This window comes from Erinaceus europaeus, chromosome 12 (assembly GCF_950295315.1).
Source record: "Erinaceus europaeus chromosome 12, mEriEur2.1, whole genome shotgun sequence".
In the NCBI taxonomy this organism is placed as follows: domain Eukaryota; kingdom Metazoa; phylum Chordata; class Mammalia; order Eulipotyphla; family Erinaceidae; genus Erinaceus; species Erinaceus europaeus.
In genome coordinates, this window is record NC_080173.1 from 51,232,398 (window position 1) to 51,253,241 (window position 20,844).

The following is a 20,844-nucleotide window of genomic DNA, read 5'->3' on the forward strand; positions in this document are numbered from 1 at the left end:
CATTGTAACATGTACACTCAACTGTGAGCACTACCATCCAGCCTGGAAAAATATCTAAAACAAACATACAAAAAAAAACAAAACCCACCTGCCCAGGTGGTGGTGCATCTGGTTGCGTGCACACATTACTATGTGCAAGAACCTGGGTTGAGCCCCCTGGTCACCACCTACAAGGAGAAGCTTCACAAGTCGTGAGGCAAGTACTACAGGTGTTGCTCTTTTTCTCTCCCTCTCTATTACTTCTGAGATCAGACATCTCTCTCTCTCTCTCTCTTTTTAAAAATATTTTGTTTATTTATGAGAAAGATAGGAGGAGAGAAAGAGAAAGAACCAGACATCACTCTGGTGCATGTGCTGCCAGGGATCAAACTCAAGACCTCAAGCTTGAGAGTCCAATGCTTTAGCCATTGTGCCGCCTCCTGGACCACGACATCTCCCTCTCTATTCTCCCTCCCTTTCAATCTCTCTCCGTCTGTATATATAATATAAAAATAAATTCAAAACAAAAATAAACAATCAAACCCTATAGTCATTCTGGACTCCTCTCGCTCTGCTGCCTTTGTTCACCTCCCCTGTCAAAACACCTCTGGAAGCCTTCTCTCTGCTCCCTATCCCTGGTCCACTTTGAATGTGAACCTTTCTAGGCCAGGTGTCCTTGGTTGGGTTGCCTCTTCTTTCCCACTTATGTATTCTTTTTCTCTTGATCTGAAATTTCTCCCTCACGGTCTTCCACTGGAGGCCTCAACCCACCTCCACCCAAAAGGCCACCTTCCTGGCCTGTCTTTCTGCTCCTCTGGCTTCCAGCTCTGTTCAGCTTTATAAAGCAGGAGACTGACCGCAAGCACTAGCCTCCTGCGCACTACTCAGGGCTGCTCTCTGGCTCCCCCTCAGCCCTGCCGAAGTGGTTCTTCCTGTCTGTCACTGGTTCAACGTGCCTGTCATAATTATTCTCTGAAGGCTGTGGCTTCCAGTGTCCTCCTTCTTTTTTGTTATTAATTAAATTATGTGTGTATTTATTTTTAGCATCTCTGGAACCTTGCACATGTGTGATTTCACTGATCAAGGCTGACTTTTTAAAAAAAAATTATTAATAATTTATGAGAGAGAGAGAGAACCAGGGCATCAGTCTGGCATATTTAATACCTGTGATCAAACTCAGAACCTCATGCCTGAGTGACCAGCATCTTATCCTCTGTTCTACCTCCTGCGCCACCAGGCTGACTGTTCAGATATATATGGAGAGAGATAGAGACAGAGATAGGGAGACAGAGTCTGAGACCAGAGCACTACTGTGCTCTAGTGTATGTGGTTCTGGGGAGGAAAACTAGGGTTTCCTGCATGCAGATTCTACATTCTACATATAGAGTCACCTCCCTGCTTGCCCCCTTCCTGTTTCAGGGTGATGCCTAATGAGTAATCTAGCCCAGAACTTGCCAACTCCCATCCTCATGGCGCCAGCTGCTTCAATCATTGTCCCAAACCTGGATTCACTTCTGGTTCCTCTGTCAGCAGATCCTGCCTCTCCCTTCTTCATTTCTCTATTCAATTATATATATATATATATGACTTCCAGGGTTATTGCTGGGGTTCAGTGCTTGCACTACAAATCGCACTGTTCCTGGAGATTATTTTTTCCCTTTTATTGTCCTTGTATATCGTTGTTGTTATTATTATTGTTGTTGTTGCTGTTGTTGTTGTTGGATAGGACAGAGAGAAATCAAGAGAGAAGGGGAAGACAGAGGGGGAGAGAAAGGTAGATACCTGCAGACCTGCTTCACCACTTGTGAAGGGAGCCCCCGACAGGTGGGAAACCAGGGGCTTGAACTGGGATCCTTACGCCGGTCCTTGAGCTTATGCCATGTGCCCTTAACCCGCTATGCTACTGCCCACCCCCTAAATAAATGTATTTTTAAAGAGAGTGAGAGAGAAGGATAGAGACTGAGAGACACCTGTACTCCCGCTTCACCACTTGTGAAACTTCACCCTTTCAGGTGGGGAACTGGGGGCTTGAACCCAGGTCCTGTGCATTGTAATATATGCACTCAACCAGGTGCACCACCTGGTCCCCTAAAAGTATTTTAAAAGATTTATTTATTAACGAGAGAGAGAAAACCAGAACATGACTCTGGCATATATGATGCTAGGGATTGAACTGGGGACCTTATGCATGAAAGTTTAGTGCTGTAGCTACTACTCAGCTCTGGCTTATGGTGATGTTGGAGATTGAACCTAGGATCTCAGAGCCTTAGGCTTGAAGATCTTTTGCATAACCATTATTTTGTCTCCTTAATATTGCTGCTAGGGTTATTGCTGGGGCTTGGTACCTGCACAACTTATCCATGACTCCTGGTGGCCGTTTTTTTTTAATTGACAGAGACACCTGCTGTAGTACTGCTTCCCTGATTGGGAAACTTCCCTCTATAGGTGGGGACCAGGGGCTTGAACTCCAACTTTGTACATGGTAACATGCATGCTCTATAGATGTGCCACTTCCCAACTTATTTATTTATTTATTTATTTATTCATACCATAGCACTCCTCATCTCTGGCTTATGTTAGTGCCAGGATTGAAACTGGGACCTCAGGCATGACAGTCTGCTGCTTAATTTTTTTTTTTGTGTGTGTAAGTGTGGAAACAGAGTGAAAGAGACTAGAGCATTGAAGCTTCCTTCAGTGCAGTAAGGGCCAGGCTCAGACATGTGTGGCACACATGGCAAAGCAGTGAACTCTCCAAGTGAACTATTTTGCCAGCCCTTTCCATGCCTCTTAAATGGAACAGTTCTATTCCCCCTAAACACAGCCCTCTTTCAGCCCTAAGGACCCTCATTGCAGACCTGGGCAGCTGCCTCCAATCTCCCTAAGGTTGTTCCTTCTTCCACATGATCCCATCTCTGGACCACAGTCCTGGGACCACTTCCTCAAGTAGCTCCATATCCAAGGGGCAGCCCACCCACAAGCCCCAAAGGCAGGCAGACTCGCTGAGGGCGCCGGCAGTCACCCGCCCACTTGAGTCAAGAGAGACCACACAGTGCCAGGTTCACACTTGCCCCACGGCGCTCGCAGAAAACAGGCCTCATTAGGATGAATGGAAGACTGTCCTTGCTTTGAATGAAATGCCAATGAGGGCTAACTTAAGCTAATTATCAAGTCATGCCGGAAGGCAAATTATAGACATTGTCATGTTATAAACATCATTTCTCAAGAGAGTGGCTTGGAGACATGTGGGCAGCTGGGAAGCTGAGCTCATTATCTCCCCCTCCAACCTGCTCAGCTCCTCCTGTATTGCATCCATGTCCTGCCTGCCAGTGGGAGTTTCAGCCTGTCAGCTTCAGCCAGGGCTCTGCTACCCTCTCCCCTGCCCCCCCCCCCCAAAGCTACTTGTGTTGCTGATTCTCCTGGGTAGGCCTGGCCATGCCTGCAGCCACAGCCTTCCTTCCAGTCCCCACCACCACCACTTGCCACCTCCTCCATCCTGACTGGACCAATCTGAACCGTCATCTGCAAGACTGGACTCTTATTTATTTATTTATTATTATTTTTTAAGATAAGCCACAGTAATTTTTTGTAAGATTTTATTTATTTTATTAATGAGAAAGATAAGAGGAGAGATAAAGAGAACACACCATTTCATACATGAGAGTCCAGTGCTTTATCCATAGCACAAGCTCCTGGACCACCAGTAATCGTTTTTAATTTTTTTTTTTATGTGGACCGGGTGATGGCACAGTGTATAAAGCTGTGGACTCTCAAGCATGAGGTCCTGAGTTCAGTCTCAGGCAGCACATGTACCAGAGTAATGTCTGGTTCTTTTTCTCTCTCTCCTCCTTTATAATGAATAGATAAATAAAATATTAACATAAATAAATAAATATTATTATCTTTATTACTTATTGGATAGAGACAGTCAGAAATCAAGAGGAAGGGGGAAGATAGAAAGGAAGAATGACACCTACAGCCCTGCTTCACCACTCGCAAAGCTTTCCCCCTTATAGGTGAGGACCAACGGCTTGAACCTGGGTCCTCGTGCACTGTAATATGTGCACTCAACCAGGTGCGCCACCACCTGGCCCATAATCTTTTTAAAACAATATTTTCCTTACTTATTTTCCATGCAGACAGAGAAATTGAGAGGGAAGGGGGAAAGATAGAGGGACAGAAAGAGAGACCCCTACAGATCTGCTTTACCGCTTGTGAAGCATTCCCCCTGCAGGTGGGAACCAAGGCTTTGAACCTGGGTCCTTGCCCACTCTAATGTGTGTCCTCAACCAGGTGCACTACTACCCAGCCAGAAAACTGGACTTCTGTTTACTTATTCATTTTAGAGGTATGTTTTATTCCATATGAGATAGAAGAGAGACAGACAGAGAGACAGAAAAAAGAGAAAAACCAAAGCACTACCCTCAGGCAACATGTTATTTTCCTTCTGCATAGACACTTTTTTTTTAAAGCTATAGGGCTCAGTGCCTGCATGTCTCCATTGCTTCCTGTGGTCATTTATTTTTCTTTTAGCTTGAGCTAGAATTGCCAAGGCACTTGAAGGGAAGACTTGAAATCCAATAAATATAGGCTTTTTTTTTTCTTTTTACTGTTTTTTTAACCCCCCAGTGTTATCACTGGGGCTTGGTGCCTGCACTACAAATCCACTGGTCCTAGAAGCCATACTTTACATTTTGTTGCCGTTGCTGTTGTTGGATAGGACAGAGAGAAATCGAGAGTGGAGGGGAAGACAGAGAGAAGCGACCCCCCCCCCCCGCAGGTGGGGAGCCGGGGACTTGAACCTGGATCCTTGCACGGGTCTTTGCACTTTGCAGCATGTGTGCTTAACCCACTGCGCTACCGCCCGGCCTGGCACTTTTTTTCATAGCAATATTAAGTGCTAATTAATTAATTGATTAATTTCCTCCAGGGTTATCGCTGGGGCTTCATGCTGGCACTACAAATCCACTGCTCCTGCTCCTGGTGGCCTATATATATTTTTTAAGTTATTGGAGAGGACAGAGAGAAACTGAGCAAGGAGGGGAAGATAGAGAGGAGAGAAAGTCACCTGCAGACCTGCTCTGCCATTTGTGAAGCGTCCCACTGCAGGTGGGGGCTGGGCTTCTTGCAGCGGGTCCCAGTGCTTAGTACTATGTGCGCTTAATCGAGTGCACCACCGCCTGGCTCCCAGTGCTGATTTAAAAAAAATTGGTTATTTATTTCGGATAGAGACAGAGAGAAATTGAGAGAGAAGGAGATGATAGAGAGAGAGACAGACACCTGCAACACTGCTGTACCTACCAGTAGTGAAGCTTCCCCTTTACAAATGGGGACCAGGGGTTTGAACCTAGGTCCTTGTGCATTGTAATATGTGGACGCAACCAAGTGTGTCACCACCTAGCCCCCTAAATGCTAATTTTTATTTATTTAAAAATAATTCTTTACTGAGCTGCAGAGACAGCAAAATAGTTATGGAAACAACTTTTTAAAAATATTTATTTATTTATTTATTCCCTTTTGTTGCCCTTGTTGTTTTACTGTTGTAGTTATTATTGTTAATTTATTGATATCGTCGTTGTTGGATAGGACAGAGAGAAATTGAGAGAGGCGGGGAAGACAGAGAGACAGGGAGAGAAAGACACCTGCAGACCTGCTTCACCGCTTATGAAGCGACTCCCCTACAGGTGGAGAGCCGGGGCTCTAACAGGATCCTTAAGGGAGTCCTTGTGCTTTGTGCCACGTGCGTGAGCTTAACTCGCTGCACTACCTTCCGATTCCCACACCTGAGGTTCTAACCTTCCAGAATCAATCTCCAGCACCACTATAGCCAGAGTTGAGTAGTGCTCTGGTAAAAAAAAAAAAAAAAAGTAATAATAATAAGTAAATAAAAATTAACAATAAACATAAAAGTAATATTTTTAAAATTTATTTAATGAGAGAGACTCAGAGAAAAAAACTGAGAGCAGGGTCAGAGTATTGCTCAGCTGTGACTTTCGGTGGTGCTGGGGTTGAATGTGGAAGGTAAGAACCTCAAGGAGTGAGGATCTCTTTTTGCATAACCATTATGTTGTCTCCCAACCTGTGCTATTTATTTATTTATTTATCTGTTTAGTACTGGATAGGGATAGAAATCAATTGAGAGGAGGAAGGGAAGATAAAGAGAGATAAAGAGAGATATTTATAGCCCTGCTTCACATCTTGTGAAGCTTCTCCCCTACAGGTAGGGGTCAGGGACTTGAGCCTGGATCTTTGTGCATTATAACATTTGTGCTGTACAAGATGTATCACCCACCACCTGCCTCCCCCCAAGTGCTAATTTCTAAGTTGACTTTTCATATGATTCATGAGTGATGTTATTAATATCCAAATGTCCTGGGCTGGAAAGAGTATAATGGTTACCCACAGAGATTCTCATGCCTGAGGCTCTGAGGCCCCAGGTTCAATCCCTAGCACCACTATAAGCCAAAGCTGAGCAGTGCTGTGGTCTCTCTCTCTCTTTCTTCCTCTCTCTTTCATTAAAAATAAATAATGGGGGTCGGGCGGTGGCGCAGTGGGTTGAGCGCACGTGGTGCAAAGCACAAGGAACAGCGTAAGGATCCCGGTTCGAGCCCCGGCTCCTCACCTGCAGGGGAGTCGCTTCACAGGCAGTGAAGCAGGTCTGCAGGTGTCTGTCTTTCTTTGCCCCTCTGTCTTCCCCTCCTCTCTCCATTTCTCTCTGTACTAGCCAACAACGAACAACATCAACAATGGTAATAATAATAACCACAACGAGGCTACAACAACAAGGGCAACAAAGGGGGAAAAATGGCCTCCAGGAGCGGTGGATTCATGGTGCAGGCACAGAGCCCAGCAAAACCCTGGAGGAATAAATAAATAAATAATAAGGGAGTCGGGCAGTAGTGCAGTGGGTTAAGCACACGTGGCACAAAGCCAAGGACCGCATAAGGATCCCGGTTGGAGCCCCCGGCTCCCCACCTGCAGGGGAGTAACTTCACAAACAGTGAAGCAGGTCTTCAGGTGTCTTTCTCTCTCCCTCTCTGTCTTCCCCTCCTCTCTCCATTTCTCTCTGTTCTATCCAACAACGACGACATCAGTAACAACAACAATAATAACTACAACAATAAAAAAGACAAAAGCAAGAAAAGGGAGTAAATAAATATATATTTTTTTGCCTCCAGGGTTATTGCTGGGGCTCAGTGCCTGCACCATGAATCCACTGCTCCTGAAGGCCATTCTCCTCCCCCTTTTGTTGCCCTTGTTACAGTTATTATTGTTGCTGTTGATGTCGTTCGTTGTTGGATAGGACAGAGAGAAACGGAGAGAGGAGGGGAAGACAGAGAGGGGCAGAGAAAGACACCTGCAGACCTGCTTCACCGCCTGTGAAGTGACTCCCCTGCAGATAGGAAGCTAGGGTCTCAAATTTGGATCCTTACTCTGGTCTTTGAGCCTCATGCCATGTGTGCTGAACCTGCTACACTCCCGCCCAACTCCTTTCTTTTTTCTTTTTTTCTTTTCTTTTCTTCCCTTTCCTTTCCTTTCCTTTCCTTTTCTCTTCTTTTCTTTATTTCTCACTGTCAGAGCTTTGCACCTATGCAGTTTCATGGCTCTTGGTGGTTCTCTTTTTCTTCGTTTATTTTTTTCCTGGACATAGGGTGAGAAACAGAGAGGGAGTGACTGAGAAGAAAGTAGAGAGACTGCAGTTCAGTACCTTTCCACTATTTGTGAAGCTTACCTTCTGGACTGTGCCTTAAATGATGGCCAGAGGTGTGCTATAGAACACATTCTACTAGGTGAGGTGTTTCCTAGCACTCAGGGTTTTTTATGTTTTATTTTACTTTTTCAAAGATCCATTTATTAATGAGAAAGAAAGGGAGAGCCAGAGCATCACTCTGGCACATATCGTGCCAGTGATTAAACTCAAATTTGAGGATCCAACACTATCCACTGCACCACCACTGAGGCTACCAGAACTTTCCTTTTAAGTCAGTGAAGTTTTCACTTATGCCAAACACCTGAGCTGAGTGTAGACAGCACTCAGTGAAGGCCAGTTCTCTAGTCCCTTCCTGCCTCCCCCAACTTGTCCTTCTTGTCGAGTCTCATCATTTGATTTCCTTTGCCTAAAAGTGGATTCATGGTTTCCCATCCTACATGAGAAAGTCCAAATGACTTATCTAAAAGTCTAGAGCCTTGACTTTTAAAAAATATATATTTTATTTGGGAGCCAGGTGGTAGCGCAGTGGGTTAAGCGCACATGGAGTGAAGCACAGAGGACCAGTGTAAGGATTCTGGTTCAAGCTCCAGGCTCCCCGCCTGCAGGGGGGTCACTTCACTGGTGGTGAAGCAGGTCTGCAGGTGTCTGTTTTTCTCTCCCCTTCTCTGTCTTTCCATCCTCTCTTTATTTCTCTCTGTCCTATCCAAAAACAACAACAGAAATGGCAAGAATAACAATAACAGCAAGGGCAACAAAATGGGAAAAATGGTTTCCAGGAGCAATGGATTTGTAGTGCAGGCACCGAGCCCCAGTGATAACCCTGGAGGCAAAATAAATAAATAAATAATATTTATAATTAATGAGAGAGATAGGAGGTAAAAGAGAACCAGGTCATTCTGGTATATGTGCTGCCTGGGATTGAATTTGGGACTTCATCCACTAGAGTCCAGAACTTTATCCAATGCATTAATTCCTAGATCACGAGCCTTGACTTCTGATTCCTGAGCAGCACCTTCCCCATCATTCACCTGCTGACCTACTTCATTCATGTTAGGAAACGCAGTCATTCTGAAGTGTCATTACACACGGTACTGCTGGTCTTAATGGAAGATATTGCTGCTTTTCAGTGAAGGGTTGACTGTCAGTGGGAGCCACCAGTCACATCCTGTCACTAATCCAAGGCTCTGGCATTGAGGGCACCCTCTCAAAGTTCAGCAGGGTGGGTGGGAGTGATTTTGCCAGTTTTGTCAACTCAAATATAATCAAGCCTAGAAATCAACTTTTCTGTTTACAGGAAAAACAAGATAAACAACACCATGAGGAAGCAATCAGAGAAATCTAGAAGGTGGGCACCGTACATGATGTCTGTAATTTACTTAAGCCACTTCGGCAAGCTACTTCAGCAGTTCAACAACTCAGTGGCAGGGTAAGGTGTGGGGAGAAGTGATTCTAGATTGAAATGAGGCTTTAGAGACATATCCAAATGGACATGTAGACCTTGTTTAAATCCTGGTTGGAACGAACCAAATAAAGTCATTTTGGGGAGGCAATTATGGAAATTTGAATATGGGCTGGGTATTAGGTGATTTTAAGGAATTATCATTAACGTTGCAAGACATGATCATACTACTGTAATAAGAAAACTAAAGTTAAAAAAACAAGTTTTTGAGCCCCACTTTAACTGTAAGCTAAGGCAGAATCCTTTTTTTCTTTTTTAAATTAATGAGAAAGGTAGGAGGAGAGAGAGAACCAGACATCACTCTGGTACATGTGCTGCTGGGGATTGAACTCAGGACCTCATGCTTGAGAGTCCAGTGCTTTATCCACTGCACTACCTCCCAGACCACAAATAGTCATTTGTGCATGTGTAACATTTATTTATTTTTTGTTTGTTTGTTTTTGATAGGACAGAGAGAAATTAAAAGGGGGAGGGGAAGGTAGAGAGGGACAGAGAAAGACACCTGCATATCTGCTTTACCACTTGTGGAGCGATCCCCCTGCAGGTGGGGAGCCAGGGGCTCAAATCAGAATCTTTGCTTGGGTCACTAAGGCAAAATCTTGTATGGCTCTTAACTCCATGGAATGTAACGTGGTAGTTATTTGCACTAATAATCAAACAGTGAAACCTGGATGGAGATACTTTGAAGGAAAGGCATGAAGGAGAATTTGATGGAAGCTGGCCCAGTCAGTCTGGAAGAGAGGGAAGAAATGATGCAGTAAGGGAGTCGGGCGGTGGCGCAGTGGGTTAAGCGCACGTGGCGCAAAGCGCAAGGACTGGCGTAAGGATCCCGGTTCAAGCCCCCGGCTCCCCACCTGTAGGGGAGTCCCTTCACAGGCGGTGAAGCAGGTCTGCAGGTGTCTGTCTTTCTCTCCCCCTCTCTGTCTTCCCCTCCTCTCGATTTTTCTCTGTCCTATACAACAACAACAACATCAATAATAACTACAACAATAAAACAACAAGGGCAACAAAAGGGAATAAATAAATAATTTAAAAATATATATATAAATAATAATAAAAATTTTTTTAAAAAAGAAATGATGCAGTGGTGTTTGAAGTAAAGGTAGGTATTGGTCAGGAGTAGAAGAAGGGAGGTGGTCTGTGAGACAAAGGCAGCCCTACCTGTGTGTTCTGCTCTCCATTTTACTTTCCACCCCTCAGAGCCATGACAAGCAGGGGGCAATGCAACCTACTTTGTGCCTTTGAAAGTTAACTCTGGTGGTCACATCAAGGGCACAGAAGGAATTTGGGTGGGGTGCTAAAGAGACTGGGGAGAAGCAGACATAGGGTGTTAAAGTGATTTGGTGAACCACTGGCTGGGAGGTGAGGAGGATCCCTGGGTTTCTGACCTTGGTAGTGGGTAGAAGGAGGCAGAAGGGAGGGAACAGTTCTCCCTGGGAGGCAAACCTATGGCCAACGACACAGATGACTGATGGTTTGTGATAGACTGAGTTTGCAGGGTTATTTATTATTACTGTCATTATTATTAAATATTTTGTTTATTTGTTGGATAGAGGTAGAGAGAAAGACAGACACCTGCAGCACTGCTTCATTATTCATGAAGATTCCCCCTCACCAAAAGGTAGGTACCCAGCAGGTAGGGACGGGGGTTTGAATTTGGCTCTTTGCACATTATAATATGTGTGCTCTACTTTGAGCACCACTGCCTGATCCCTGTTTATTTATTTATTTATTTAAATTTATTTATTCCCTTTTATTGCCCTTGTTGTTTTATTGTTGTAGTTATTGCTGTTGTTATTGATGTCGTCGTTATTGGATAGGACAGAGAGGAGGGGAAGACAGAGAGAGGAAGAGAAAGACAGACACCTGCAGACCTGCTTCACCGCCTGTGAAGTGACTCCCTGGTAGGTGGGGAGCCGGGGGCTCGAACCAGGATCCGTACACCAGTCCTTGCGCTTAACCCACTGTGCTACCGCCCAACTCCCTAATCCCTGTTTGTTAATATTTCACAAGAACACTGCTCAGCTATGACTTCTGTATGTGCTTAGTATTGAGCATGGGACATTGGAGCCTAGGCATGAAAGTCATTTTGCAGAATCATTACGCTGTCTCAACAGCCTATTTATTTATTAATTTATTTCCCTCTCCTTCTCCTCCTCCTTCTCCTTTTTTAAAAAACTTTTTAAAAATTTATTTATTCTCTTTTGTTGCCTTTGTTGTTATTTTATTGTTGTAGTTATTGTTATTGATGTCATCATTGTTGGATAGGACAGAGGGAAATAGAAAGAGGAGGGGAAGACAGAGAGGGGGAGAGAAAGACAGACACCTGCAGGCCTGCTTCACCTCCTATGAAGCGACTCCCCTGCATGTGGGGAGCCGGGGGCTTGAACCGGGATCCTTATGCTTGGTCCTTGTGCTTTGCGCCATGTGCACGTCGTGCACTTAACCTGCTGCGCTACTGCCCGACTCCCCTCCTCCTCCTTCTTTTGTCCGCCAGGATTATTGCTGGGGCTCTGTGCTGGCATTTGGAACCCAGTGCTCCTGGTGGCCATTCCCCCCCTCTTTCTGCTTTCTGTTTTATTGGATAGGACAGAGAGAAATTGAGAGGGGAGTGGGAGGTAAAGAAGGAGAGAGAAAGACAAATATCTGTAGACCTGCTTCACCACTTGTAAAGCATCTCCCCTGCAGATTCTTGACCCCTAGTCCTTGAGCATGGTAATATGTGTGTTTAACCAGGTGCACCACCCCACCCCCTTTATTTATTTATTTTTAATTAAAAAAAATTATTTATTTATTTATTCCCTTTTGTTGCCCTTGTTTTATTGTTGTAGCCATTATTATTATTATTGATGTTGTCATTGTTGGATAGGACAGAGGAGGGGAAGACAAAGAAGGGGAGAGAAAGATAGACACCTGCAGACCTGCTTCACCACCTGTGAAGTGACTCCCCTGCAGGTGGGGAGCCAGGGGCTCGAACAGGGATCCTTACGCTGGTCCTTGAGCTTTGCACCACCTGCACTTAACCTGATGCACTACCACCCGACTCCCTATTTTTAATTTTTATTTATAATATGTAAATGTTAACAAAACTATGTGATAAGAGGGGTACATTTCCACACAATGCCCACCCCCATAGCTCCATATCTGATCCTCTCCCTTGATAACTTCTCTATTCTTTGTTTCTAAATTTTTTTTTACTATATTTATTTATTTATTTATTGGATAGAGACAGTCAGAAATCGAGAGGAAGGGAGACAGAGGGGGAAGAAACAGAAAGACACCTGCAACCCTGCTTCATCACTCACAAAGCTTTCCCCCTGCAGGTGGGGACGGGAGGGCTCGAACCTGGGTCCTTGCACATTGTAACATGTGCGTTCAACCAGGTGCGCCACCACCTGGCCCCAACTTCCCTATTCTTTATCCCTGTGGGAGTATGGATCCAGAATCGTTATGGGGTGCAGAAGGTGGAAGGTCTGGCTTCTGTAAGTGCTTCTCCGCTGAACATAGGCGTTGGCATGTCGATCCATACTCCCAACCTGTCTCTCTCTTTCTCTAGTGGGGCAGGGATCTGAGGAGGTGGGGCTTCAAGACACTTGGTGGGGTCGTCTGCCTAGGGAAGTCAAGTTGCCATCATGGTATCATCTGGAACCTGATGGCTGAAAAAGGGTTAAGATATAAAGCAAAGAAAATAGTTGATTAATCCCCTTTATTTATTTTTAAGTAAAGACTTGCAAGTGTGAAGTTCTGAGTTCAATTCCCAGCACCATCTGGTTTTCTCACTCATTAAAACAAATAAAACGTTTTCCTTTTAATATATATATATTATTTATTTAATTTATTTATTTTCCCTTTTGTTGCTCTTGTTGTTTTTATTGTTGTAGTTATTATTGTTGTCGTCATTGTTAGATAGGACAGAGAAAAATGGAGAGAGGAGGGGAAGAAAAAGATAGACACCTGCAGACCTGCTTCACTGCTGGGGGCTTGAACGGTCCTTGTGCTTCGTGCCATGTGCGCTTAACCTGCTGTGCTACTGCCCAACACCCTATGTATATTATTGAGTAGAGACAGAGTGAAATTGAGAGGGGAGGGAGAGATAGAAAGAGAGGGAGATTGAGAGACACCTGAAGCCCTTCTTGGCCAATTGTGAAGCTTTCCCCCTGCATGTGGGGACTAGGGGCTTGAACATGTGTTCTTGAGCACTATAGTGTGTGCACTTAACAAAAAGACTCTCATGCCTTGAAGCTCCAAAATCCCAGGTTCAATCCCCTGCACCACCATAATTGAAAGCTGAGCCGTGCTCTGGTTAAAAAAAAAAAAAGTATTTATTATGAGGGAGAAGGGAAGGATATTGGGTAGGGTGGGGGAGCTAGAGCAGTGCTCACCTCTAGCATGAGAAATATCGCAGTTGGGAATCAAACCTGTGGCCTCTGGGACCTCAGATATCTGCACAGGCGCTTTATCAGACTGAGCTACCATCCCAGCTCTGAGTTTGCACTTAGATGTCTTGCTTGGAGCTTTGAGAAGAAATGTGAACAAGGGGGGTCGGGCGGTGGCGCAGTGGGTTAAGCGCATGTGGCGCAAAGCGCAGGGACCGGCGTAAGGATCCTGGTTCGAGCCCCCGGCTCCCCACCTGCAGGGGAGTCGCTTCACAGGCGGTGAAGCAGGTCTGCGGGTGTCTGTCTTTCTCTCCCCTTCTCTGTCTTTCCCTCCTCTCTCCATTTCTCTCTGTCCTATCCAACAACGAATTGCGTCAACAAGGGCAATAATAATAACCACAACGAAGCTATAACAAGGGCAACAAAAGGGGGGAAAATGGCCTCCAGGAGCGGTGGATTCATGGTGCAGGCACCGAGCCCAGCAATAACCCTGGAGGAGGAAAAAAAAAAAGAAAGAAATGTGAACCAAGCCCCTAGTGGGTAATGTCAGTCCTGGAGCAGGGACAGAAGGGCATCCAGAAGAGACAAGAGATGTTCTGGAGAAGAGAGGCTCCTTGAGGAACCTAGTGTTTGGGCTGAAAGACAAAAAAAAGCAGTCACCGAGGTGGGAAGACATCAAGCAAGTGCAGTGCTAGGAGGCTGGGCAGTGGTGCACACAGTTAAGCGCACACAGGGCCTGTGCAAGGATCCAGGTTTGAGCCCCTGGACCCTCACTGCAGGGGGGAGGTTTCACAAACAGCAAAGCAGGTATTTATTTATTTATTTATTATTGGATAGAGACAGAGAATAATTGGTGGGGGACATAGAGATGGAGAGAGACAGACAGACACCTGCAGCTCTGCTTCACCACTTGTGAAGCTTTCCCCTGCAGGTGGGGACCAGGGGCTTGAACCTGGTTCCTTCCACACTGTAGTGTGTGTACTTAACCAGGTGCGCCATCACCTGGGCCCACAAAGCAGGTCTTCAGATGTCTATCTTTCTCTCCCCCTCTTTATCTCCCCCCGTTTCAGTTTCACTCTGTCCTATCAAATAAAATGGAAATAATGGCCACCAGGAGCAGTGAATTCATGGTGCAGTTACCAAGCCCCAGTGATAACCCTGGAGGCAGCAAAAAAAAAAAAAAAAAAAAAAAAAAGGCAGTGCTCGAGACACAGGGGACTGGAGAGTTCCTTGAAAGAACAAGTGGCCAGTCACAGGGGAGGCTGTTGAGAGGTCATGATAGGAGGGCCAGTGAGATCCTGCTGGCTCTGGTGGGCTGGAGGCCACTGAGACCTCTGCAAGAACTATTTCGGTGGAAGGCGGGGGTGGGAACAGATGGAAGTAGGCTGAGGAGTAAGTAGGAAGTGAGAAAAGTAAGACAGTGTGTAGACAGCTCTTGGGGGAAGTTTGGCTATGAAGGCAAAGGAAGAGGGATGGGGGCTAGCTCCCTGGGGATCAAAGGAAGAGCTGGGGGGCTGGATGGTGGTGCACCAGGTTGAGCCACAAGTTACCATGCACAAGGATCTGGGTTCTTTCCCTCAGTCCCCACAAAATGCTGAAGCAGTGCTGCAGGTGTTTCTCTTTTTTCCTCTACATCTCACATTCCCCTTTCAATTTCTCTTTGTCCTACCAAAGGGGATATATGTATATGTATATGTGTGTATATATATATATATATATATATATGTATTTTTTTTTGCCTCAGGGTTATTGCTGGGACTTGTTGCCTGCACTACGAATCCACTGCTCCTGGAGGCCTTTTTTTTTTTTTCATTTTGTTGCCCTTGTTATTGTTATTGCTGTTGGATAGGACAGAGAGGAGTCGAGAGAGGAGGGGAAGACAGAGAGAGGGAGAGAAAGACAGACAGCTGTAGACCTGCTTCACAGCTTGTGAAGCAATCCTGCTGCAGGTGGGGAGCCGGGGGCTCGAACTGGGATCCTTACTCTGGTCCTTGAGCTTCACACCATGTGCGCTTAACCTGCTGCACCACTGCCCAGCTCCCTAAATATATATATTTTTAAACATTTCTTTTTAAAAAAAATTTATTTATTTTCCCTTTTTTGTTGCCCTTGTTTTTTATTGTTGTTGTAGTTATTATTGATGTCGTTGTTGTTGGATAGGACAGAGAGAAATGGAGAGAGGAAGGGAAGACAGAAAGGGGGAGAGAAAGACAGACACCTGCAGACCTGCTTCACCACCTGTGAAGTGACTCCCCTGCAGGTGGGGAGCTGGGGGCTCGACCTGGGATCCTTACGCCAGTCCTTGCGCTTTATGCCACGTGCGCTTAAGCCGCTGCGCTACCACCCGACTCCCCCTAAATATATTTTTTTAAAAAGGAAGATTTGTTTCTCCCAGTCCTGGAACCTCTGGGGGTGTGGCTCATTTTTCTGCAGGCTTCTCTTGACCCATACCAATTGATATTGCATCTGCTGATCTCACCCTAACCAATGCAACCAGTACCACCTCGACATGTTTCACTTCAGACAGTGTGCACAGACGACAGGTGCGATGTCAACCTTTCAGCTCCAGTACTCTGACACCAAGTGACAGATGCTACCATGCCAACCTGAATTCCCCAAGCAGAGGACTTCACCAGTGTATCGTGGAACATGGGGCTCTGGAGCCCTGCCCCACTAGGGAAAGATAGAAACAGGCTGGGAGTATGGATCGACCTGCCAATGCCCATGTTCAGTGGAGAAGCAATTACAGAAGCCAGACCTTCCACTTTCTGCACCCCGTAATGATTCTGGGTCCATAGTCTCAGAGAGATAAAGAATAGGAAAGCTTCCAGTGGAGAGGATAGGATATGGAACCCTGGTGGTGGGAAATGTGTGGAATTTTACCCCTCTTATCCTATGGCTTCGTTGACATTTTCTATTTTTAATTTTATAAATAAATTAAATAAAAATAAAATACATAAAAAGGAAGATTTGGCTATTTTTTAAAAATGCATCTTTGGGAAATGAACACAGGACCTTCCACCTGCATAATACCATTGTAGAGCTGGTTACCTGGGGCAGTTTTCCCTCCCTTCTCTTTTTTTCTCTTATCTCCGGGCCTTACACATGCATGACTTCATTGCTCTGGTCTGACTTTTTCAGACAGAAACAGAGATAGAGACAGAGAGATGGGGGGCAGGTGGTGGTGCATCAGGTTAAGTGCTCACATTACAGCGCACAAGGACACAGGTTCAAGCCCTTGGTCCCCACCTGTAGGGGTAAAGCTTCATGAGTGGTGAAGTAGTGCTGCAGGTGTCTCCCTCTCTATCTTCTCTCTCCACTCAATTTTTCTCTGTCTCTATCCAATAATAAATAAAAAATATTAAAAAGAGGGGGCTGGGCGGTAGCGCAGTAGGTTAATCACACATGGTGCACAGCACAAGGGCCGGTGTAAGGATCTCGGTTCGAGCTCCCAGCTCCCCACCTACAGGGGGTCCCTTTGCAAGCGGTGAAGCAGGTCTGCAGGTGTCTGTCTTTCTCTCCTCCTCTCTGTCTTCCCCTCCTCTCTCCATTTCTCTCTGTCCTATCCAACAACAACAACAGCTATGACAACAATAACAATAATAACTACAACAAAGGCAACAAAAATGGGAAAAGTGGCCTCCAGGAGCAGTGTATTTGTAGTGCAGGCACTGAGCCCCAGCAATAACCCTGGAGGCAAAATAAATAAATAAATAAATAAAAATAAATATATTAAGGAGAGAGAGAGACAGAAAGATAGGGAAGGACATCATAGCGCCAAAGCTAGCTCTAGTGCTACAGAACTCCCACACGGTGCCAGGGGGCTTGGACCCAGGTAGTGCTGGGGCAAGGCAGCTGCCTTACCAGGAGAGCCATTTTGCCTGCCTGCCTATTTGTTTATTTGTTATTATCACTTCACAAGCCGTGAAGCAGGTCTGCAGGTGTCTATCTTTCTCTCCCCTTCTCTGTCTTCCCCTCCTCTCTCCATTTCTCTCTGTCCTATCCAACAACAATGACAGCAATAACAATAACAACAAGGGCAACAAAAAATGGGAAAAATGGCCTCCAGGATCAGTGGATTCATGGTGCAGCATCGAGCCCTAGTGATAACCCTGGAGGCAAAAAAAAAAAAAAAAGTAGGGGGGGGCAGTGGCACACCCAATTAAGCACACATAGTACTAAGCACAAGGATTTAAGCAAGGATCTCGGTTCAAGCCCCAGCTCCTCACCTGCAGCAGAATGCTTCACAAGTAGTGAAGCAAATCTGCAGGTGTCTTTCTCCCTCTCTATCTCTCCCCTCCTCTCTCAATTTCTTTCTATCCTGTCCAATACATGGGAAAAAGAGAGGGCCACCAGGAGCAGTGGATTCATAGTGCTGGCACCGAGCTCCAGCTATAACCCTAGAGGCAAAAAAAAAAAAAATTTTTTTTTTCTTAAATTGCCAGCAAGGTTATCACTAGGGCATGGTGCCTGCACAATGAATACTGCTCCTAGCGGCCATCCTACCTACCTTTCTTTTTTTCTTTCTTCCTTTCCTTTTTTTATATAGAGATACTGTGAAGCTCCCCCTCCCCCCTCAGGTGGGGACCAGGGACTTGAACCCGGGTCCTTGTACATGGTAACATGTATACTTTACTGGGTGCACCACTGTGTGGCCTCCTTCCCACCTCTAGAACCTAAACAGAAGCTTGCCTTCTCTGAAGTAACATCCTTTCTCTTTGAGCTCCTCTGCTCTCTCCACTAGTCCAAGACCTGCAGGTGCCTCTCCACTGATACTTTTAAATTTAACCCATAAATCCATCTCGTCCACCAGACTTTCAAATACTATTTTTTTTAGTTCTCAGGCCCTACCTTGGGACTTACCTACAAGAAGAGTGCTCAATGATCTTAATGATCGCGGTGGTGACTGGATAGATAAACTGATTATAGACACAAGGAAACAAGGGGTACAGTGGAAGGACCAGCTTACAGTGATTCCTGGCCGTGTGTGTGTGTGTGTGTGTGTGTGTGTGTGTGTGTGTGTGTGTGTGTGTGTAGCAGGGAGGGGGAAGGAAATAAACGAGAGAAGGGGAAAAGGCTAAGTTGCCCTCAAGAGCACTCAAATTTACTAAGGGCTTCTATGGAACAGGCACTAACCATTTGGATTTCTCAATCTGCCCACTGTCCCTAGAAGGATTCTGTCTGCTTGCACATTACCCAATTACCTCTAGTTGATTAGAATGCCAGCTTACAGTGGGCTGTCTGTCTTGTGGGCTGCTGTGTCTCTAAAACTAGACCCACACATAGTTAAGCTTCAGATAAAACATGACATGTTCTGTTATTCTTGAATTACAGAGAAATACATAATTTTAGAAAAGGTATTCTCTGCATTTTGGTACTAAGTCTGAAAATCCCATGCATAGCAATGCTTAATAAATGTTGTTGAATTAATTGGCACTCTGGGGATGCCATCAGTACATTCCATGCCTGGGAGAGAGAAATGATAGTCTTGAGTCTTCAGTGAGCCGAGGAATAAGGAGGAAATCAAGAGATGAGGTGGTGGTCTGGGAGGTGGCGTAGTTGATAAAGCATTGGACTCTCAAGCATGAGGTCTTCAGTTCAATCCCCGGCAGCACATGTACCAGAGTGATATCTGGTTCTTTCTCTCTCTCCTCCTATCTTTCTCACTAATAAATAAATAAAATCTTAAAAAAAAAAAGAGAAATAAGGTGGAAGGAAGGGGATAGAGATAGTATAATGATTATGTAAAGGACTTTCATGACTGAGGTTTTGAGGTCCCAGTTTCAATCCCCAGCACCACCATAACACAGAGCTGAGCAGTGCTCCGGTATCTCTCTCTAATATTTCTATCTCATTAAAATAAAATAAATAAACACGGGGCGGGGCCATAGCGCAACGGGTTAAGTGCACATGGTACAAAGCACAAGGACTGGCTCAAGGATCCTAGTTTGAGCCCCCAGCTCCACACCTGCAGGGGGTAGCTTCACAAGGGGTGAAGTAGGTCTTCAGGTATCTTTCTCTCCTCCCTCTGTCTTACCATCCTCTCTCCATTTCTCTCTGTCCTATCCAGTGACATCAATAACAACAATAATAATAACCACAACAACAATAAAACAAGGGCAACAAAAGGGGAAAAAATAGCCTCCAGGAGCAGTGGATTAACAGTGCAAGCACAAAGCCCCACCAATAACTCTAGAGACAAATAAAACAAACAAACACATAAGAGAGACACACATGAAGCCAGGGACTTACAGACTAAAGGAGAGTTAGGAGGCAGCAGGTTGGTGGCATACCTGGTAGAGTACACATGCCACTATGCACAAAGAAGCCCACAGTTCCTCCTGCAGAGAGGAAGCTTCACAAGTGGTGAAGTTGTGCTTCAACTGTCTTTTTCTTTTTTCTCTTTTTGCCTCCAGGGTTATCTCTGGGGCACTACAAATCCATTGCTCCTGGAGGCCATCTTTTTTCCATTGTTGTTGCTGTCATTGTTGCTGCTGCTATTGTTGTTGGATAGAACACAGAGAAATAGAGAGAAGACGGGAAAATAAGATGGGGGGGGGTGGAGAAAGACACCTGCAGATCTGCTTCACCACTTTCCAAGTGACCTCCCTGCAAGTGGAGAGCCGGGGGCTCGAACTAGAACTAGGATCCTTTCTTCAATCCTTGCGCTTTGCACTATGTGCACTGTGTACTACCGCCCAGCTGCTTTTTTTCTCTTTATCTTTCCCTTCTCTATTGATATCTCCCCCACACACACAAGATTTTATTTATTTAGTTATAAAAAAGATAGGAGGAGGGAGAGAAAGAACCAGACATCACTCTGGTACATGTGCTGCCAAAGATCGAACTCAGGACCTCATGCTTGAGAGTCCAATGGTTTATCCACTGTGCCACCCTCTGGACCACTCTCTCATTCTCTCACTTTGAGCACTACTCAGCTCTGATTTATGGTGGGGTATGTGTGTGGTGGGGGAGATTGAATCTGGGAACCTCAGGCATGTGAGTCTCTTTGCATGACCATTATGTTCTCTACTCTCTGCCCTCAGTCTTTCTCTACCCAATAAGAAGATAAATATATAGATAGGAAATATATTGGCCAGTCAAAATCCTTCTTTGGGTCTCTGGCTCCCCATCTGTAGGGGGTCACTTCACAAGCAGTGTGGCAGGTCTGCAGGTGTCTGTCTTTCTCTCCCCATTTCTGTCTTCCTTTCTCCATTTCTCTCTGTCCTATCCAACAACGATGACATCAATAACAACAATAATAACCACAACAATGATAAAAACAAGGGCAACAAAAAAGGAAAATAAATAAATAAATAAAA

At 45.2% G+C, this 20,844-nt stretch overlaps 1 long non-coding RNA gene across 4 annotated transcripts in view; it reads left to right on the plus strand.

Annotated features, from left to right (window-relative positions):
• Nucleotides 1-16,485, plus strand: part of LOC132541946 (uncharacterized) — a 39,464-nt gene extending 22,979 nt beyond the window's left edge. For all 4 annotated transcript variants that reach the window (XR_009553055.1, XR_009553052.1, XR_009553053.1 and 1 more), the window contains 3 exons: nucleotides 8,982-9,032; nucleotides 10,700-10,767; nucleotides 16,046-16,485. This is a non-coding gene — a long non-coding RNA (uncharacterized LOC132541946). The remainder of the gene's footprint in view (nucleotides 1-8,981; nucleotides 9,033-10,699; nucleotides 10,768-16,045) is intronic.
• The last annotated feature ends 4,359 nt before the right edge of the window (nucleotides 16,486-20,844 follow it).